Source organism: Panthera tigris, chromosome A1 (genome assembly GCF_018350195.1).
Source record: "Panthera tigris isolate Pti1 chromosome A1, P.tigris_Pti1_mat1.1, whole genome shotgun sequence".
Lineage (NCBI taxonomy): Eukaryota > Metazoa > Chordata > Mammalia > Carnivora > Felidae > Panthera > Panthera tigris.
Window position 1 is genome coordinate 32306352 of NC_056660.1, and position 19907 is coordinate 32326258.

Sequence of the window (19907 nt, forward strand, 5' to 3'; positions counted from 1 at the left end):
ACATCCTGCTGGGTGTGGCTATGTTACTAAATTTTGCCAAAAAATGTAAGAAGATATAATTTGGGAAATTTGGGGGAACTGACCTTAAATGAAAGGGACATTAGAGTATCTTTTGTTTTTCTAATTTTCTATTGGTTGAATGTTAATATAATTTCTCGAGCTCCAAAAACAATTTTAGAACCTGACTTGGTCTTAGGGATGGAAGCCAAATACGGTAGAGCAACATGAATGTATAAGCCTGACATTCTGACCAAATTGATGCCCTGGTTTTCCACACTTCTCGGATAAGGGAGAAGATCAAATTCTAATAAGAAACTTATATTATTTGAGTTGCTTCTGATACTCAAAATAAAACCCAACTAAGGAATATTTGTGAGAAACAAAGTGTTAAAGAAACATTTACAAAAAGAAGGTCAAGAAATATTAAGAGAAAATGACAAATAAACAGAAATACACATTCCATTTATATACATGGCAATTTTGTGTTGAAAACACTAAAGATAAGGTACAATAATAAACTGATAAAAGACAGTTTATCTTTCCCAAAATTAAAAGCCATATTCACCAAAGAATCCAGCTAAATATTTATGATCAGAATTATTTGAAATGCATGCTTCAGTTTATATTAGTGTATTTGATTAGGTAATATAAACAATAAAAATCTAAAAGTCTGAGGGACAAATAAAATTGTAGGGAATTAAAAACAAAATGAAACTAGAAATTTGGGGAGACAATTAAGCACCCAAGTCAACTTTCACTCCGCTGGTGTCTGCTAAATCCTAGATAAGTTGAGTTTTTGTTTCTGTGGATGAAGAAAAAGTCTAGGGCTCACTCAAGTTCGAGAATATAATTGGAAACTAATAAAAACTTAGGATTCAATGGGATACACCCTGTGTAAATTAGTATAAAAAATAAATCTACAATACAATGATAAAAACTACACTTTTCCATTCTGATAGTACTGTATGGACTGATGCTAGAGAAAAAATCCTCCTGGACATTTATAACCAGGAGCCCATCCTCACATGATTTTGTATTCTAAATCTATGCTACTTTTTGGTCAAAAATACCTAATAAGTGAATTTAAATGAACAGATTCCTGGGTTAGTAGTGCTTTAAATGACTGGTAGACTGAATGCATCAGTATCTATATATCTATATCTATATCTATATCTATATCTATATCTATATCTATATCTATCTATATCTATCTATATCACCTATATCTATCTATATCATCTGTATCTATATCTATATCATCTATATCTATATGTATATAGATATAGATGATATAGATATATATTTTTTTTTTTGAATTTTCAGTTCACTGTCAAAATCACAAAATCAACATGGAAACAAGACATGCTACAAGAAAGTTAACATAGATATTAGAGGGGCGCCTGGGTGGCTCAGTCGGTTGAGCCTCCGACTTCGGTTCAGGTCATGATCTCACGGTCTGTGAGTTCAAACCCCGTGTCGGGCTCTGGGCTGACAGCTCGAAGCCTGGAGCCTGCTTTAGATTCTGTGTCTCCCTCTCTCTCTCTCTGACCCTCCCCCATTCATGATCTGTCTCTCTCTGTCTCAAAAATAAATAAAAATTAAAAAAAGTTAAAAAAAACCATAGATATTAGATAGAAGAATGAGTCCCGTAAGATTTTAGTTATATAGAGTGTCCAATAAAGATTATAAAATAAGCATGTTCAAATGAACAAGAAACAAGAGATAACAATGAGTACAAAAAACCTTTTAAAACTTTTAGTTTTAAAAAAAAATGTCATAGTAATCGAAATATAAAAGTCAATAGAAGAGTTAGAGAGCAGATGAAAGTCAGCATACGATAGAACTAAAACATGAAAGCAGTGCTAAGAAATTATCTAGAACACGTAATGATGCAACAGAGATAGGAAACAGTAAGACATTGAGTCACTGATGATAGAACGAATGGAAAGTCCAATGCCTTTTAGCTTGATGTTACCTTAGAGGTAATACAAATAATGAGAAAGAAAGAAATGTGTATTCCGGCAATGACTGGAAGTTCTCTAAAATCTAAGGCACTGTAATTTTACCAAATAAGGCCCATGAACCTCAAACAGAATAAATTAAAAGAAAATCAAACTTGGACATACATAATAGTGAAACTTCAGAGAAACAAAGATAGATAAAGGGAACCAGAAAGAAAAGACTGATCACTTAGAAGAAGGGCAGACCCATGGGTAACTTCTCAGACATCAACAACAGCAGTTAAAAGTTAGTGGAATAACATTGTCAGTGTCCTCAGAAAACAACTGCAAAATAACCATACTCTGTTTATTTTTTTTTATTTTATTTTGATTTTTGGAAATTGCAGTTGGATTTTGCTAACCTCCATGGATAGGATCATAATGTTTAATTTCTTTGATTGGTGTATGCATTGAATCATATTGACGAATTTGTAAGGTTTTTCTCTTTTTGCTACATTGTAATAATCAATTTTCTAAAATTTAATTAGGACTTTTCCATAAGTCAGGTAGTATATAGTTTCCTTCTCATTTATTTCTTATATTCATTCTTTATCAAGTTTTAGAATTAAAGTAAATCCAATGTGTTTTTTAAATGTATTGAGCTTTTCTTTTTTGTTCCATGGGGTAAAATAATATCTATGCATGCTTCAATAAGCGATAATTTTTCCAATACTTAGCCAGTTACAGTGAAGTAATTGTTCTTCAAATATATTTTCTTGCCCTCCTTTGTACCTACCCTATATGCATCCTTTACTCCAAACGTCCAAATTTATTTTAACGTAAGTTCATGACTAGACTGTGTGGGATGTCTTTCTTTAGTGTTAATGTCTTTATTTTGAAGAATCATTCCAAAGGCCATCTCCTTAATAGTAACTTCCCTAAACACCACATTCAGACACATGTATACTGTCTCCATCGCAATTCACATATCCCATTAGAGTACCCCAGTGGAGTTATTTGTTCAAACGTCTGCCCAGTCCTCTGAACAATTAGTTACACTATTAGATCCTCTGAGTTTTTGACTGAGAAAAACAGTAGGTAAATAGACAATCACTTCAGACACCACAAAGTCTAATGTATTTTTTCAGTACTGTGCTTCTCAGGTTTTGAAAACAAGAGATACAGAGAACTGAGAAGCATCCTTTTGATTAACAGAAGCTGACTACTTTTACAGAATTAACTTTTTAAAAAAAGTGGTTTTTTTTAACATATATTTATTTTTGAGAGACAGAGCATGAGCAGGGGAGGGGCAGAAAGAGGGAGACACAGAATCAGAAGCAGGCTCTAGGCTCTGAGCTGTCAGCACAGAGCCCGACGCAGGGCTTGACCTCATGGACAGCGAAATCATGACCTGTGCCCAAGTCGGGCGCTCAACCGACTGAGCCACCCAGGTGCCCCTACAGAATTAACCTTTTTAAAAATTTCCCCATGTCAAGAAACACAACAATTAATGATGCCACGTGTCATATTTGTCTATTGCCAAAACTAAATATAGAGTTTGTACATAGTAAGCAAAAAAAAAAAAGAAAAAAAATGGTGTTTGTGCCTGATGCATGTCTAGTCAGTAAGCACAAGTAGCACGGCAGAAAACTTTGAGGAAAAATAAGCACTATTAGAAATCAAAATGAGAAAATATTAGCCCCACAATCTTTCAAGGTGATCCTTCTTACATGTATATTAAGATGGATTTTTTTTGCAAGATGAATTTAGAACTACTTTGCACATTTAAATTTGATTTTCCTAAAAGAGAGAAATTGCATTAGTGTGTTTTGTGTGTCTGTGTGTGTTGTGTATAAGAGAGATTAGACTTTTAGCGTCATTGTACCATTGAAGATACTTTCGAACAAAAAGCAATGGCAGTGAGTGAAGACTATGTTAATGTTGTACTTTACCGCAAGAAGTGAGCTTTTGTCTATGTGCGTTGCTAGATCCAACAATCTTCTTAAAATTATTTGGGATGTAAACCCGGGATTCTCCTATTGAAATCAATCCTCCAATCCTTGGAGCACATTGTAATTTACTTTTTTATACACATCTAGTTAAGTAGTGACTTAAATTTATAAAAATAAAATTATAAGTCAAGGTGAAAGTATTCTGAAAGTGACTTTCTGTCATTTTCTACTGTGCCTCATTTTTGATCTTGAACACTATCAGGATAGTGCCAAAGCTTTAATTTAAAAGTTTGAGAAGCAGTTGGCAAAAAGCATTTTGAGCCTGAAGCAGTCATCAACACCTCAGGAAAATTTTGAACATCTCTGAAGTGTTTCTAAGGTATGATATAGGGACTCATATTATTTTCTCTCTTTTTTTAATTTTTTTAATGTTTATTTATTTTTGAGAGACAGAGAGAGACAGCATGAGTTGGGGCGGGGCAGAGAAAGAGGGAGACATAGAACATGAAGCAGGCTCCAGACTCTGAGCTGTCAACACAGAGCCCAACGCGAGGCTCGAACTCACGAGCTGTGAGATCATGACCTGGGCAGAAGTCAGCTGCTTAACCAACTGAGCCACCCAGGAGCCTGAGGACTCATATTATTTTCATTCAAATTCAGAGGGATAAATACATTTCGTGAAGGGCCCACAAAATGTACTTTGGATATCCCAATAATACATCAGGCTCACTGGTTTAATAAGAGTTCTCAAAATTTGATCTTTGATCTCATAATTGTATTTCTGATTGTGACATATTTGTATCACACAAATGAGTCAGCAGTTTTATTTTTTAATTTAATTAATTTATTTAAGTTTATTTATTTATTTTGAGAGAAAGAGAGAGTGAGTACAGTGGAAAAAAGGCAGACAGAAAGACGGAGAGAGAGAATCCCAAGCATGCTCCCCGTTGTCAGTGCAGAGCCCCTATGCAGGGCTGGATATCAAGGACCACAGGATCATGACCTGAGTCGAAATCAAGAGTTGGATGCTTGGGGCTCCTGGGTGGCTCAGTCACTTAAGCATCTGACTCTTGATTTTGGCTCAGGTCATGATCCAACAGTCTTGAGATCAAGCCCCATGTTAGGCTCCAAGCTCAGCAAGGAGCCTGCTTGGAATTGTCTCTTCCTCTGCCCCTTCTCCCTCCCCCAAAATAAATACTCTTTAAAAAATTTAGATGCTTAACCAACTGAACCACCCAGGCACCCCAAGTCAGCAGTTTTATAGTGATCTTGAAAGAGTACACTCTCTCAAATGTCTAAATATAAAGACTTCTCATTTGAAAATATAAGTGGAAAAGAGTTGAATAAGTAAATAAGTATTTTGTATACTAGCTTTTGAGTTTTCTTGAAACTGGTAGTATATTTCTTATCAAAATCACATTATAACATCTAATCTTTATCTATCTACATATTAATTAGGAAACCAAAGTGTATACTAAGATGTTATGATGAGCAGTGGGTATTATATGTGAGTGATGAATCACTAAATTCTATTCCGGAAACCTATATTACACTACAGATGACTTAACTATAATTTAAATAAAAATTTGAAAAACAAGCATATAGTAAGAAAGGAATCTGTTTTTTAAAGGCTGAAATCAAATCAATGTTTTCTTGCTTCACTTGATTAGAGAAGCAAAATCATTCTAAGCATAATATTTTTAGGCAACCACTCCTTTTATTTTAAGAATTAATGCATATTTTGTATTAAGTTGCAGCTCAAAGTACTTATTTTTCTGTTATTCTACACTAAATATGCCAGGATAGCATCAATAATTCTATAATACGTTGTAGGAAAAGCACCAACTCTGAATTCAAACATGTTGGTTTGAACTCAAGTTTTGCTGTTTACCTTTAGGATGATCAGGGAAAAATTACTTACTTTATTGGAATCTAATTTCTTTATTTTTAAATTGTAAATACTAATAGTAACAAGGGCTCACAAAAGACCGCAGGGGAACTAAGTATTGACCAGATTATGGTGCAACCCATCATCTAACTAAAAGTTAAAACGGATGGATACTAACCAGAGATCTTTTGCTATCAGATCAGGAACACACAACAAGCTCATATACTCTTCATTCAAATTTCTTATATTCATTTTGGAGAATCAGAGTCATTTAAGAATATTTCATCAGGTTTATTTTTTATTTTAAACTTAATCTTAACTCTTAGGTAGGTAAACCTAGCTTTTTTACTTGATTTTCTTAGAAGGTCAGTATTCTTGAGGTTTTTAAGTAATGAATACTCAAAACAATTACAGGTATGATTTATATGTTTTTATTTTAGTGTAAGGTAAACTTTGAGAAGGTTGATGTATTTAAGTGTCAAATGTTAATGTTTTAATTTCTTAAAATATGCAGAAGCAACCATTTTTACAGAGCATCTGAGGTTATAAATCAGCCCTGTACTATAAATGACAACTCTGTCTCCATTATCCACACAAGTATTAATTGTAAACTCCTAATTCCTTTTTTGTATTTGATGAACAAATATTTTAATATAGTAAGAATTTCTTATGCAAAATGTCTTTGGAAAACCAAATATGTTTTTGGTGGGCTTTTAATATTCTCAGAATATGTACTTAGGCTTTTTAAATGCTACAGTCATTCATGATTTTAATAATGTTTCTATGGTTTCCTTAACATACACCAGGTAAAACACTATTCTCTGTATTTTGTATGTAGCTTTTTCTTTGGTGCATTTCATGAGTTTTAATGGAAAAACAAACAAACAAAAGTAGGCAAGGAGGATATTCACCTTTAAAGATGAGAACTTAACATCTTACTTTATAGTTTCTAGAATTTAATTAATTTGAGAAGTTGCTAATAAATACTATCCATGGTAACAGTCATATAACCAAAGTATGAGATAGAAGCAAGAAAATAAAAGAATTCATATTATGAACAGTTATTATGTTACAAACAATTGACATTTAATCCTCACAGCAAATATATTTGGTAGATACTATCATTCCCACTTTAGGGATGATCTTTAGATTTAAGGATGTTAGAGATTTTCATGGCATATAACAACCCCCTCTCAGAGTACGACAAAGCTCACGTCTAATATCTTTGCATTGTAAAGAAAGAAAAATCCAGATTAGTTAAATTCATAATCAGAATCACATTTTTAAAAAATTACCATCTTGTTCAAAGTAGGTAGGAAAGGTAGGCCCATGTAAACATTATGGGTGGAGCTATGGAGAGACTAGAAAACCCCTGAGTATTTATGGATGTGAATATTTCAGAGAATTTAAGTCATTGCACATATATTTTTTTTCACTGAAACTTTGATGTTTTACTATGAATCTTGAGCCCAGGACCAATCCAGATATTGACAGAAGGGGTTTGAGCAAATCTAGATCACTCTTACCAATAAATAATACTTATTTTTACTTTGATTTATATTTGAGTTTGAAATTATGTTCACTTCATGCCACAGTTGTCAAAACTGGATTCTATAAAATCTCTATCTGAGAGATTATTTTGGTGGTACTGTCTGCACAAGTAGGGCCTGCCTGATCATGTCATACTCACCATATAATGCATTAGGCCCTGTTAATAAGCTGCCGTCAAATGCTTTCAAATTCTTCATTTCCATTTTCTTTCAGTGTGAGGCCAATCTAACCCTGTAAAAAAGAAAGAGAGCAATAGAGAGAGAGAAAGAAAGAAAGAAAGAAAGAAAGAAAGAAAGAAAGAAAGAAGAAAGAAAGAAATTTTATTTCCTCGAAGTTCTGGAGGCTAGAAGTCTGAGCTTGAGATGTCACTGGAGTTGGTTTCTTCTGAGGCCCCTCTCCTTGGCTTGTGGATGGCTGCCTTCTACCCCTGTCCTTACATGGTCTTTCTCTCTGTGTCCTAATATCCTCTTTTAAAAATTAAAAAAAAATAATTGAAACATAGCTGACATATATCATTTCCAGTTATAGCATAGTGATTCAACAGTTATATATGTTAAGAAATATTCACCAAGATAAGTGTATTACACGGTTATTGACTATATTCCCTATGCTGTACTTTTCATGCCCACAAATCTCTTTAAATATGTATTTTATCTCACTCTTCAGACTTGTTGGAATAGTATGTATTTTCTTTTGATATTTGATATGTATAGCATATTTTTTTAACGTTTACTTATTTTTGAGAGGTGGGGGAGGGGCAGAGAGAGAGGGAGACACATCATCTGAAGCAGGCTGCAGGCTCTGAGCTGTCAGGACAGAGCCCGACGGGGGGCTGGAACCCTTGAACCATGAGATCATGACCCGAGCTGAAGTTGGAGGCTTAACCGATTGAGCCACCCAGGTGCCCCTGTATAATGTAAGTTTTTAACAGTCATATCACCACACTGATGGATTTCATCACTTGGGAGTTGTGGACACCTTTTGTTAAAACTGGATAGGACAGGCATCAAGGAAAGTAAATGTGGAGTTTTTCTGACTCTGCCAGGTAATGGTATTGACAAAGATGGTCTAATTCAATAAGAATCACATGTCCAGGAGTAAAGTAAAAAAAAAAAAAGTGATAGGTGAAATGAACATAGTAATGGTAATATAAGAGAGTAAACATCCTATAAGAGGCAGTGAACACCAGGGAGTTCTAGCAGAATACCTGGATATCTAAGTATTGTTCTGTTCTGTTGTTGTCATTTGTTTGTTTTGATAGTCAGTGCCTAGTTACATATATGTATTATCTTAAATTTCTGAGTCATTTCTTTAGAAGGTATAGTGTTTTGACTTTATTTACTTCATATACATCTACATTTCTAGATTTGAAAGATGACCCCTCAAAAGTAATATCTGAAAATAAAGACAGAAGACTCTTGATAAATTAAAGCAGTACTAGATTGATTTGATGATAAAAATTACTTCAATTCTAAGCAATGTAGTTTACCCTTTAGTAACTTTGAGGTGGTGGTGGGATATGGATGTAATGATTTTGTGGAGAAAAATGTAATTATTCCAGAGAAGAGTAATCAGTTAATTCTGGATAGATGAATTGTTTGACAAGAAAACAATTTGAGATGAATCTAGTATAACTTCAAGGCACTGAGGGCCTGGACCACATCTGGAAAAAAGGAATAGATGCAAGATATATTACAAAGTTAGCATTTCATGCCAGAAAAGATACGAGTAAATAATTTATGAACAAGCTGTGCATGTACTAAAATTGATAGAAGGCAGGTAATAAGTATAGTCACATCATTGTTTTACAGCTACACCTTGTATTTTCAAAGTCCATTTCTCATTCTCCTGTGTCCTTTCACTTGAATTATCTGACTTCTTTGCTAAGATGAAGTTTCATTTTTGATTCTAATATTTGTTGAAAGAAAATGCTTACCTATATTATATTTAAATTTTTTATAGTACCATTCATTAGTTGTGTGTTTCAGTATTTTAGCAATAATTGATCTTTTCAAATGAGAGATATAGATAATGATGGTAGGTAGGTAGGTAGAAACAGAAATACCCAGTTACAGAGGAGAAGAGAGAAAAAAACTCTATTAAAAAGACTTGGCATTCAAATCTGAGTAGCAATTACTTGAAGGCATTCATAGAATGGGTTTTAATAAATATTTTCAATTTATTTAAAATATCAGAATGGGAGACATGTTAACAGTCTCAATGTTTAGACATGTGCTAATTATTTAACTAATCATCATTTCCTCTTTGTGAAGTTTAGTTAATTTAAAATAATTAGATCACCATGTCCATTTCACATTTTGAGCCTTCCTAGAATAAGCAATGAAATGGCAAATGAAATTGAAAAATGATGGCGCCTCAGCTCTTTTTGAAAAATAAATATACAACCAGAGCATGTAAAGCCACTGTCACTTCATATAGTAGCAATCTAGGGTAAAATGAAGATGAAACAGCTTTCCTGGCTGAAATGAAGATATCAACTGCATTAAATTAGATTTTTTTGGTACTTAAGTGAAAGACAGTTTTTCCAGTATCTGAATTACCTGCCTTAAATCACTTCATAAATTGGACTAAACAGTATTGAGTTTGAGGGTTGTTTTTCTATTCCCTTCTGTTGACACAAAGTTCAGTGCTCCATTTCTTCTTTAACTATGAGAGAAGCTGTAATAACAGAGACTATAGAAGTAATGTAGAAATGAAATGTTTCAAATTGCATTTGTGTCCCCAATGTCTACTTTAGACTTGTCCCAAGAAAAGCACACATTTTGAAGTAGTTTTAGAGGGCCCTTCTTTTGAATGGATAATAATTTATTTCATGAGGTACACATTTTCTCTTTTGAAAACAAGAGGAAAATAATTTCCTCTTTGTTCACTTTTCAGTGTAATTGTGTAGAGAATATTGGTACTTATACTGATGACCTCAATTTCCACAATGTTAGAATAGATAGTTTAATTGCAAGTACTTACATATATACTCTTACTGTTAATCTTCTTAATATTACCATGGTGATGGTCCTCTGAATCCAAGTTTATTGATATGTACATAAATAGGGAGGTGAAAAGAAATTTCTACCCCAACTCCTCCCATTATGCTATCATTACATAGACATGGGAAAACTGTTGTAAATACGCTTATGATACAAAGATAAATACATTTATGAAAATGAGAACATGGCAGGCAGTAGTAGTGGGGGAATAATTTAATATTCATGTTATCCTTTAAATAATATTGGAAAATCAAAAAAGAAATTCTTAATAAATGTATTCTGAATAATAACAGGAACCTCAAATTTCTATTATTTATGTATTATTAAATCAGTTGTAAACTTTTAATAAAAATTATTTCAAGGGGGATTGAGTGAGATATTACTTTAATCTAGTCTTATGTCATAAGATCTAACATACTGTTTCATTAACCTCAACACTGTACTTTCAGAACCTACTAAACTACTGAAAACATATAAGTAGAAGTTTCTCAATTAATGCCTATTGAATTGAGTTTATGGTAAAAAGGTTGTTAGTGAAATTGAAGAGTGATTACCAAACTCTTTTTACCAAACATTAGTCATTTACCGAACATTTTTTAAATTTTGGCTCTGCATACTGATACCAACTTTACAACCCCATAAATTATATACCTGATTATTTAAAAAACAAATATTTTTATTCAATTTAAAATTAACTCTAGGTTTTAAAAGATTTAACAGCTTGGTCTTAAGCCAGATATATATTTTTCCCTTACATTAGAATTTTCTAAAGTAAAACCAAGATACCTGAACATCCAACTGTATCTTTATTGGATTTAAGTAGTACTTAAATCGATAACATTCTAGTTTAAAAGAGGCTACTTCACTTTCAAGGCATTTAATTGAAGCTACATTCCATTAGTTAGAATAATCTAAACTTGACTTCATCTACTAAGACATTTGGATCGTTTTATCAGATCCTTCCCTTCTGAAGATTGTTGATTTACTTGTTCCTTATAGATCACACTTTACTCCCAGAATATCCAACACTTAGTCATTATATGTTTAATTATAAAATACATAAGACAATGAAAAATTTTCTTAGCCTCATTAATAGGTATATGTAAATTCTCACACATGTAATTTTTGTCTGAGATTGTAAACATTCTTATTCCCCAAATCCCATCTTTAGTCCTGTGTTGTCTCATAGCACACACTGTCCCGTGATGATTTTTCCAATAACAACAATGGCAGTAATGGCAGTTACTATTTATAAAACAATGGCTATGTGTAAGGCACTGCTTAGGACTCAACATTATTATGTTTAAATTGATTGTCATTAGGTATTATGGACCGTTAGTTGTTTTAAGATAAAATTACATATTTATTTTTGTAGTTTTAAGATAAAACTACATATACATATTTATGAAATCATATTTAGGATGAACAGATTAGCATTACAAACAAATAAAATAAAATGCGACCATCTGGAAACAGCCATGGTAGAGCTGTGTTTTGTTTTGTGTTTTTTTTTAATTTTAAATTTTATTTGAGCATGTAGTGTATGTAGTGGCCTTCTTTTTACCACTTGGGCCAGTACTTTTTCTCCAGGCTCTGTCTATTCTTAGGTATCATTATTTTTCCTATTTTTACAATCAAGGGGAGAAAATAGAAACTTATTAGCTTATTCTTTTGAATGTTTTGAAGCAAAATCTTTTACATATGTAGATTACTGGCCATTTGTATTATTTTCCCCTAATTTTCTATTTCTTTCTCCTGTTAGATATGTTGCCATTGTCATGGCTACACATGTTTGGGTTTTCCAATGATATATTGAAAAAAAAAAAAACATTGTCTTAGTGTCCCAAAAACATTAACATAAATAGGTATTTATTGAATAGTATTCATGTGTCTGACACTGTTCAAGAGATAAGGCATAAAACAGCCTGCATAATACATATGGCCCCTCCAAATATGGGACTCATAGGCTAAGGGGAAGTGACATTATGTATTTATAAATGGCATTACTACTCTGAAACAGTAGCCTCGAAACCAGAAACCAAAGCAATTCTAGGAGGATATAGTTCGAAAGTATTTGACAATTTTCTTTGTTCAGTCTTAGGTCTTTTCAGCAAATTTTCCAGTTTATTTATAATTGCTGATATAGTTTATTTTCCTAAATTTGGCCTCCCTAGTGAGGAAACATTATGTTGATATTTTAATGAAAGAACAAATTACACACCTGGTCCCCCTTCTCCTCATCCTCCTACCCAAGTGTATATTTGAAAAGAAGACAAAAGCATATGTATGCATCCCTGTTATAGCTATTTGGAGAACTTGGCATAGGACTACATCAATTTCCCAATATTTCACTCCAGGATTAGTTTCATAAGGTTTCCATAACAAATTACCACAAGCTGGGTAGCTTAAAACAGCAGAAATCTCTTCTTGCAGAGTACTAGATGCTAGTAATCTGAAATCAAGATGCTGCAGGACGATGTCCTCTGTGAAGGCTGTAGGGAAGAATTCTTTCTTGCCTCTTCCTAGTGAATGGTGATAGCCAGCAATCCTTGGTGTTCCTCAACTATAGCCGCATCACTCCAATTGTTGTCTTCATCTTCACATAATCCTCTTACTTCCATATCTCTGTGTCTCTCCAAATCTCCCTCTCCCTATGAAGACACAGTCATTGGATTTAGAGCCCATCTGAATGTAGTATGACTTCATTTAGCTTGCTTACATCTGCTCAGATCACATTTACAAATAACGTCACATTCACAGGTTCTGGTGGACATGAATTTTGGAGGGCACACTATTCAGCTCAGTAATGAAACCACTCAGTCACAAGCAGAACTAGATAACTGTGACTTCTAGTTGGATAAGGACGTAAGAACCCCATAAAACCAAGAGAAAGCTGCTAAATTCGGCATAATTTCCTCTCAGTAACTTCATTTAGAATAAATATTTCTTGTCTTTGGTAAGGAGTGAAAAAGGGAGAAATACAATAAACTTTTGGGGAAAAAAAAGAATCCATTCAGAGGAATTGATAATACAGTCAATTAAAGAAAAATCTAGTGTCTTTGAAAATAATTTTAAGGTGGTATAAGGCCCACAGAATCAAATCTTTCTGGTTGTGTTAACAGATAAATTGTAGTTGAATCCAGTGTCCATGCTCAAAACCAAATTAAGAACTTCTGTAAAGGGGCATATAAGTGGCTCAGGCAGACTTTGGTTCTGGCCGTGATCTCACAGTTCATGAGTTGGAGCCCAGAGTCGGGCTCTGTGCTGACAGCTCAGAGCCTGGGGCCTGCTTCAGATTCTGTGTGTCCCCCCTCCTCTTCCTCTCCCTGCTCCCTGGCTCGTGCTCTGTCTCTCTCAAAAAATAAATAAACAATTTTTTTTTTTAAAGAGCTTCTGTAAAAATTAAGGGACTTTTCTTGATGGGGGGAGAAAGGAATTCTCTAACCCTATCCCACCATTCTATAGGTAATGGAGTTTCAAAGAAATTTCCGCACTTCTCAAACTAACCCCTGAGTCCCCAATATACCACCTATTGGCACAGTGGCTTTGGGCAAGTTGTTTTATCCATGACTGTGCTTTCTATTGTGAGTCTCCATGCATCCCAGCTTTCATTAAAGCATACTCCGTAGTTCGATCTCTGATCATTTCTGAAGACCATTAGCCATAAAACTCTTAGTTGTCACCTGAACAACAGTAACTGAGTGCCCATCAGCACTTTAAATTTAATACCATCTATTCTGTAAATTTCATCTTTTTAGCCTGAATCCACATCCTCTCATGTCTCCTAATGTAATGGCATGCTTTCCTTTAAAGCTTAAAGACATCAGGTCCAACGAACCCATCCCATCAATTTCTTGACAATATCTTTTGATTATATTATTAACAGTTTTGATATTGAAGTATCTAGCATTTAATGAACACTTTCTACATGTCAATAGCTATTTTAAGCAATATTGCATATATATGTGTATGTGTATATTTGTACTACGTATGTGTTGTATATGAGAATTATTTAACTCTCAAAAAAACCTTATGAAATAGAAGCTATTAGTCAACATATTCTAATGACTATTTCATATTCTAGATGAAATATATTCTAGGTGAAACATGTTCTACTGAAACATATTCTAGATGAAAAAAATAATACATACAAAGTCTAGTTTATCTACTCAAGATATACATCTAGTTAGTGAAAAAAAAAAAGATTCAAATTCAGGCAGGACCTATTTAGAGCTGGAAAACCAAGTAAATACTCCTCATATTATTTATTACAATTTATTGCTCTTTATTCATTTTTACTTATTCTGAAATTTTATCAAATGAATCACCTATCAGTTTCTGCATTAAACATACATTTTCTTTTGTGATTTTATTCATGTTTCTTTCATTTTCATGAGATTGTCCTCCACTGCATTGACATAAATGTTTCCTTTATCCATAAATTTTAATTAACTCAATCCTTTCCCCTTTTAACTCAATCCTGTCCCCTTTCCCGGGAAGTTATAACTTTTATTGTGAACTCATAACATCTGTTATAGTATATTATATTAATTTGTATTATAATAACTAAACTGTTGAAGTTACTAAGTAGTATATGTTCCAAGTACAATGCTTAGCCTTCTACATATATGTCAAACTGTATATTATTTAATTTTCAAACTGTATACCAGGTAATATAATTATTTCTACTTTATAGACAATAAAACTAAAGTTTAGAGTTAAAATAATTTGCCCAACCTCACATTAGGAGTAGAGTCAGGATTTTAAGAGAGGGTTCAGTGCGATCAACTATAACATATTGTGTTTACATGGGAAATGCATTGCCATTGTCCAGAAATTTGAATTCTTTTATGGGAGATATGACAAAGTCTTATAAGTAAAATAAACATGAGTAAAATAAAGTTTCAATAAAGTCCAAATTAATTTATCATTCAAACTGAGACACCGTGGAAAACAAAGTTATGCCATTGATAATTATGTCAAGTCAACATGTTTATATCCAGATTTGGATTCAGAGTCACCCTGAATAAATGGAACTATAAAGTAGTTCATTGTCAATACATGAAAGTTAGATTTCCTGCATGCAAATCATTCTTGCACCAGTTTCTGAACCTGTACAGAAAGAAGCAGAATATGTTTCCAAATGTCTCAGATTGCCCAGACCCCTCCATCCAACAGGGATATTTTGGCCTATTCAGAGTTTCTAAGCTTCTATACCTTGGAGACACCTTAGTTAATGTGACTCATTTTTTAGTGAATCTAGAGAAAAACCTTTTATTCACTGTTATTACAAATTTACATTTTACCTTATCAATCTGTCTTATCCACATTTTGGCACAGAGTTTCTAGGATTAAACGCGTGCTTTGTCCTTATTCCTTGCCAAGTTCCTGTTATTACCCCTTATATTTAGAGACCTAACCTGAAACTTTTACCAGTATGATGAGCATACTCTCTCTCTTTCATTGACCAGAGCTTGTTCTCATATTTAGGCTCCTAGATTGGATCTTGTTGATATTGACAAGTCAATTATCAATCCATCTTATTGAGTGTTCACTCATTTGAGAAATAACATTTAGTGCTCAGCTTAACACTCAGAGATCTGCTGATACAAAAGCAAACAAGATGGAACCCCTGCTAACAAGGAGCTATTACAATCAAGTGGTAAAGACAATAGATACTAAAGTTAACAGCTTCCTCTACCAAACCAAAGTTAACAGCTTCCTCTACCAAACCTCACCTACAAGGCTCTACTTTGAGAGAAAACATTTGCAGTTGGGTCACTTTACTTTGTACCCATATTGCCCTGCTGGACATATTTCATATTGTTCATATATGCTTGCTCCCTGCTACCATGGCAATTTAATTATGCTCCACTACTTTGAGAGAAGCTTAACAGATAGGACTGTATACTTAGTAAGTAATGGTTGAATCCCAAGTACATAGAAGTTAAAGGACAACTTTTTTTTTCTTTCTGATGGTTTTGTATTGCCCATATAAAAGCAAACATATGTCCTCAAATATGAAAAATCACCACAATGTAAACATAGTCAAGAATCTTATTGGTGGAAATTAGAAAATCGTATGTGAACATCTTTAATCCTGGATTTACAGCTTTCACAGTTAACTTCCTAACTTTCAGAAATCTCATTCTCCAAATAGGTAAAATCACTGTATTTTATTTTTTTAAGGTAATGAGACACAAATGCAAAAGTGAATGGAACATCTGTTATAGGCACTGGCATATAATCAAAGTACATTGAACACGGGGGTCCTCATGTGTAATGAAAATAAACCATGGCTGCCTCTGCATCCAGGTACTTGGTGGGTTGCTGCAGAAGCCCTGATGGTGCAGGGTGGCACGGAATTCAAGCAAACCTGACCTAGTTTTTAAGGGAAGACAGAGTGCAACGTTGGGGATCTTTGTATACAGTTGAAAATGAAGAAGTTGGTTTGGCATTGAAGGACCTTGCTAAGGACTCTGACAAGCTAATAGGTTGCAAAAGTAAAGCAGGAAAGATAACAGAAGAAGTATGTTACAAAGCAATTGAGCATGAAACAGGAAATGAAAATTATAAGACAATAGGAATTGCCACAGTTGAGTATTTTCACCTCCAAGACTAAGAAAAGGTAAAAAAAACAAAACAAAACAAAACAAAAACACTTGTTGGAGGACTGGTTGTATATTAAAAGCAGAGAACTGAAGTCTAACAGAGCTGAAACCTTTGGCTTTCAATAAAACTATATCAAAATTGTCATAAATGAGAAAGAACTTCAATTAGGAGAAACACTTAAAGAACGAGTAGTAACACAATGTAAAAACTATAGTGCTCTAACTAAAGCAGTCTGAAGAGGATGTGAGATAAACTTCAGGTTGGAGAAGAAGAGAAAAATAAAGCCAAAATAAAAGAATAAGAAGAATTTGGAGGATTTATAGACTATGAAGATTATCAGAGAGGGTTGAATAGGTGGTAAATCCAGAAACAACATGCAACTAGCCAGACAGGCAGAGCAACCAGAATTCCTCCATCAGAAAGAAAAGCCCTTATTTTACCTATGGGATATCATCAGTAGGGCAGAGCTTTCCTGAAAAGAAAATAATATGGAATAGTCTTGCTGTGTCTGTTGGACACTGACACATTTTCTGAGTGTTGCAGAGAACTGAATAACTATGCAGTGCTCCAGCTGGATACAGCATGGAGCTACTTCTACTTGGAACAACTGGGATGCTTTGAAATTGCAGGAAAAAAACCTAAAGTTATCCTAGAACTCCTTTAAAATTGCTGTGATGAAAAACTATCAGAGACTGAACCACATAAAGGAAATTGTGGGAAAGAGAAGGTACTGTTTTTAAGACTTACTTGCTTCTAGGTGTCTGAAATTATCATGATGGAAATGGTGAAGAACCTTGTGAGTATCTCAATAGGGCACATCAACACTTTAAACAGTCCTGTATTGATCTGTCACAAGGTCACAATTTGTTGCAGTTGGGATTTACTGCTGAGGAAGCCTGGCTTGGACTAGGCATGTGACAAGCACATGGATCGGGTAGCCACCCACACTAGCAACAAAAGAGAGGACTTGGCCCAAATAAGAAAAGAGGAAAAAGAAGAAAAGACATTAACTGGAGAAAATACTCTTTGAAAGGAATGGGCTACCTTACTACTGTAGCCAAGCATGGCTCTCTATCAGGCCCTGAGGACTGCTGTCAGCAATCACCAGGTGTGTTGGTTAAATGATTCAGATCCTGATACCAACAACCATCAAGAAAGCCTTCTGTAAGGGGTGCCTGGGTGGCTCAGTCGGTTGAGCGTCCAACTTTGGCTCAGATCATGATCTCATGGTCTGCGAGTTTGAGCCCCGCATCAGGCTCTGTCAGAGCCTGGAGCCCGTTTCAGATTCTGTGTCTCCCTCTCTCTCTGCCCCTCCCCTGCTCATGCTCTGTCTCTCTCTCTCTGTCAAAAATAGATAAACATTAAAAAAAAATTAAGAAGCCTTCTGTAAAATATTAGCCAGTTGGTGCATATGGGCCTTGACATGGTAGCATCATTCTGAAATTCTAATTTTGACAGTTGTATCTTCAAGTCCAAAAATCTTCACAAAGAATTTTCCTTATTTCGGTTTCCATTTAAGAAATATTAGTGTTTGTCTAGACACTTCATAATAGTCCCTCTTAATATATTTAACTTTGTCATGTTAAAAAATGGTAAAATAATCAAAGCAGATTCTCTCTCTTTCAAATCTATGACTTAAATTATATTATGTATGGCAAAACTTTATAGTATATCTAGCCAAAAGATGGTTTTAAAAATATGAATATTTTGTGAGAAATAAAAATGCAAATAATATTTGAATCAAATTATGATTACTTCAAATGAATAAAGATATTTAAATGTAAACAGTTGCTCATCTAGTTTCTATGTTGGCACTGAAAATGCATAATTTTATTTGCCTCTGAATTTCAATGTTTAGTTACTATAATAAATTACTATTACATAATTTTTCCATTTCCAATTTGTGGTGGCAAATAAAACATTAAATATAATCCATGTATTCTTTTTGGTTTACTTACCTATGTATATATTTTGATTCAAATTCATAATATTTTTAAATCATCTAAAAAATTAAATAATAGAACTATTTCTTTTATTTCTTCTACAGAACTTGATGGCTATGGATTTTGTGCACTTAGCCTGTTATGCAAGATGGGATTTTTAGAAATTATGATTTTAATATATGCAGACCATCCTCAATTGAGAATAGGTGGGGTTCCAAAAAATTGAATTGTGTGAAAGTTTCAACAATTCATGGAACACATGATCTCAAATTAGCAATGTTATATATGAGGCTGAAATTTTTATTATTTTGCCTACCAAAGTTATTATTTCACCTCAGTAATAAACTGGAGCCATAGTAATGTGTTGTATGCCTTCAAACGTAAGCAACCAGAATGAATTTCTTTCTATGATAAAATATATTCTTAAATTTAGCAAGAATAGTCACTCTGTAGCTCATTAATCACTAATCCCCAACAGGTCTCTCCCTGGTAAACCCTAAAGCTCCTTTTGCTGACCCCTGCCATCCTGGCTACATGTTGACTAGCAAGGGCAGGCACAGAGGTTATAGAGGAAAATGAATCATAGGCACCAGGATTTTGAATATAGGAGTAGACTGATATCCGGGAAGATAGAGAAAGGAAAAATGGGTCAATATTGAGAACAGATCTCTTTCACCTTTCTCAGAATATCTCTTCCCTTGCTTCTTCACTTGCTCAGAATATCTCTTCACTTGCCTTCCTTTTCCTTTCCACTCACACTCCCAAAGATGACCACAGTTTCCTCTACTATCATCCTTGGTTATTATTAGGCTCTTGTTCATTTTAGCGCCTTTATTCAAAACAGTTGTCACTGAAGTTTTTAATTAAAATTTCTTTTTCAAAGCTAGACCATGGCCTTTAAAGTTTTTGTTTCATTTTCGATTATAATAAATAGCAAAGAGGAAATGAAAGTATTTTAAACTTTGAACTCCTTCTTTTTAGTCATATAATCTATATATAAAAAGGTATCATTTGTC

General features: G+C 33.8%; 1 pseudogene; it reads left to right on the top strand.

The window, feature by feature from the left end:
• The first annotated feature begins 16631 nt into the window (after positions 1-16631).
• On the top strand, positions 16632-18116 carry LOC102970823 (annotated as a pseudogene).
• Positions 18117-19907: the final 1791 nt, after the last annotated feature.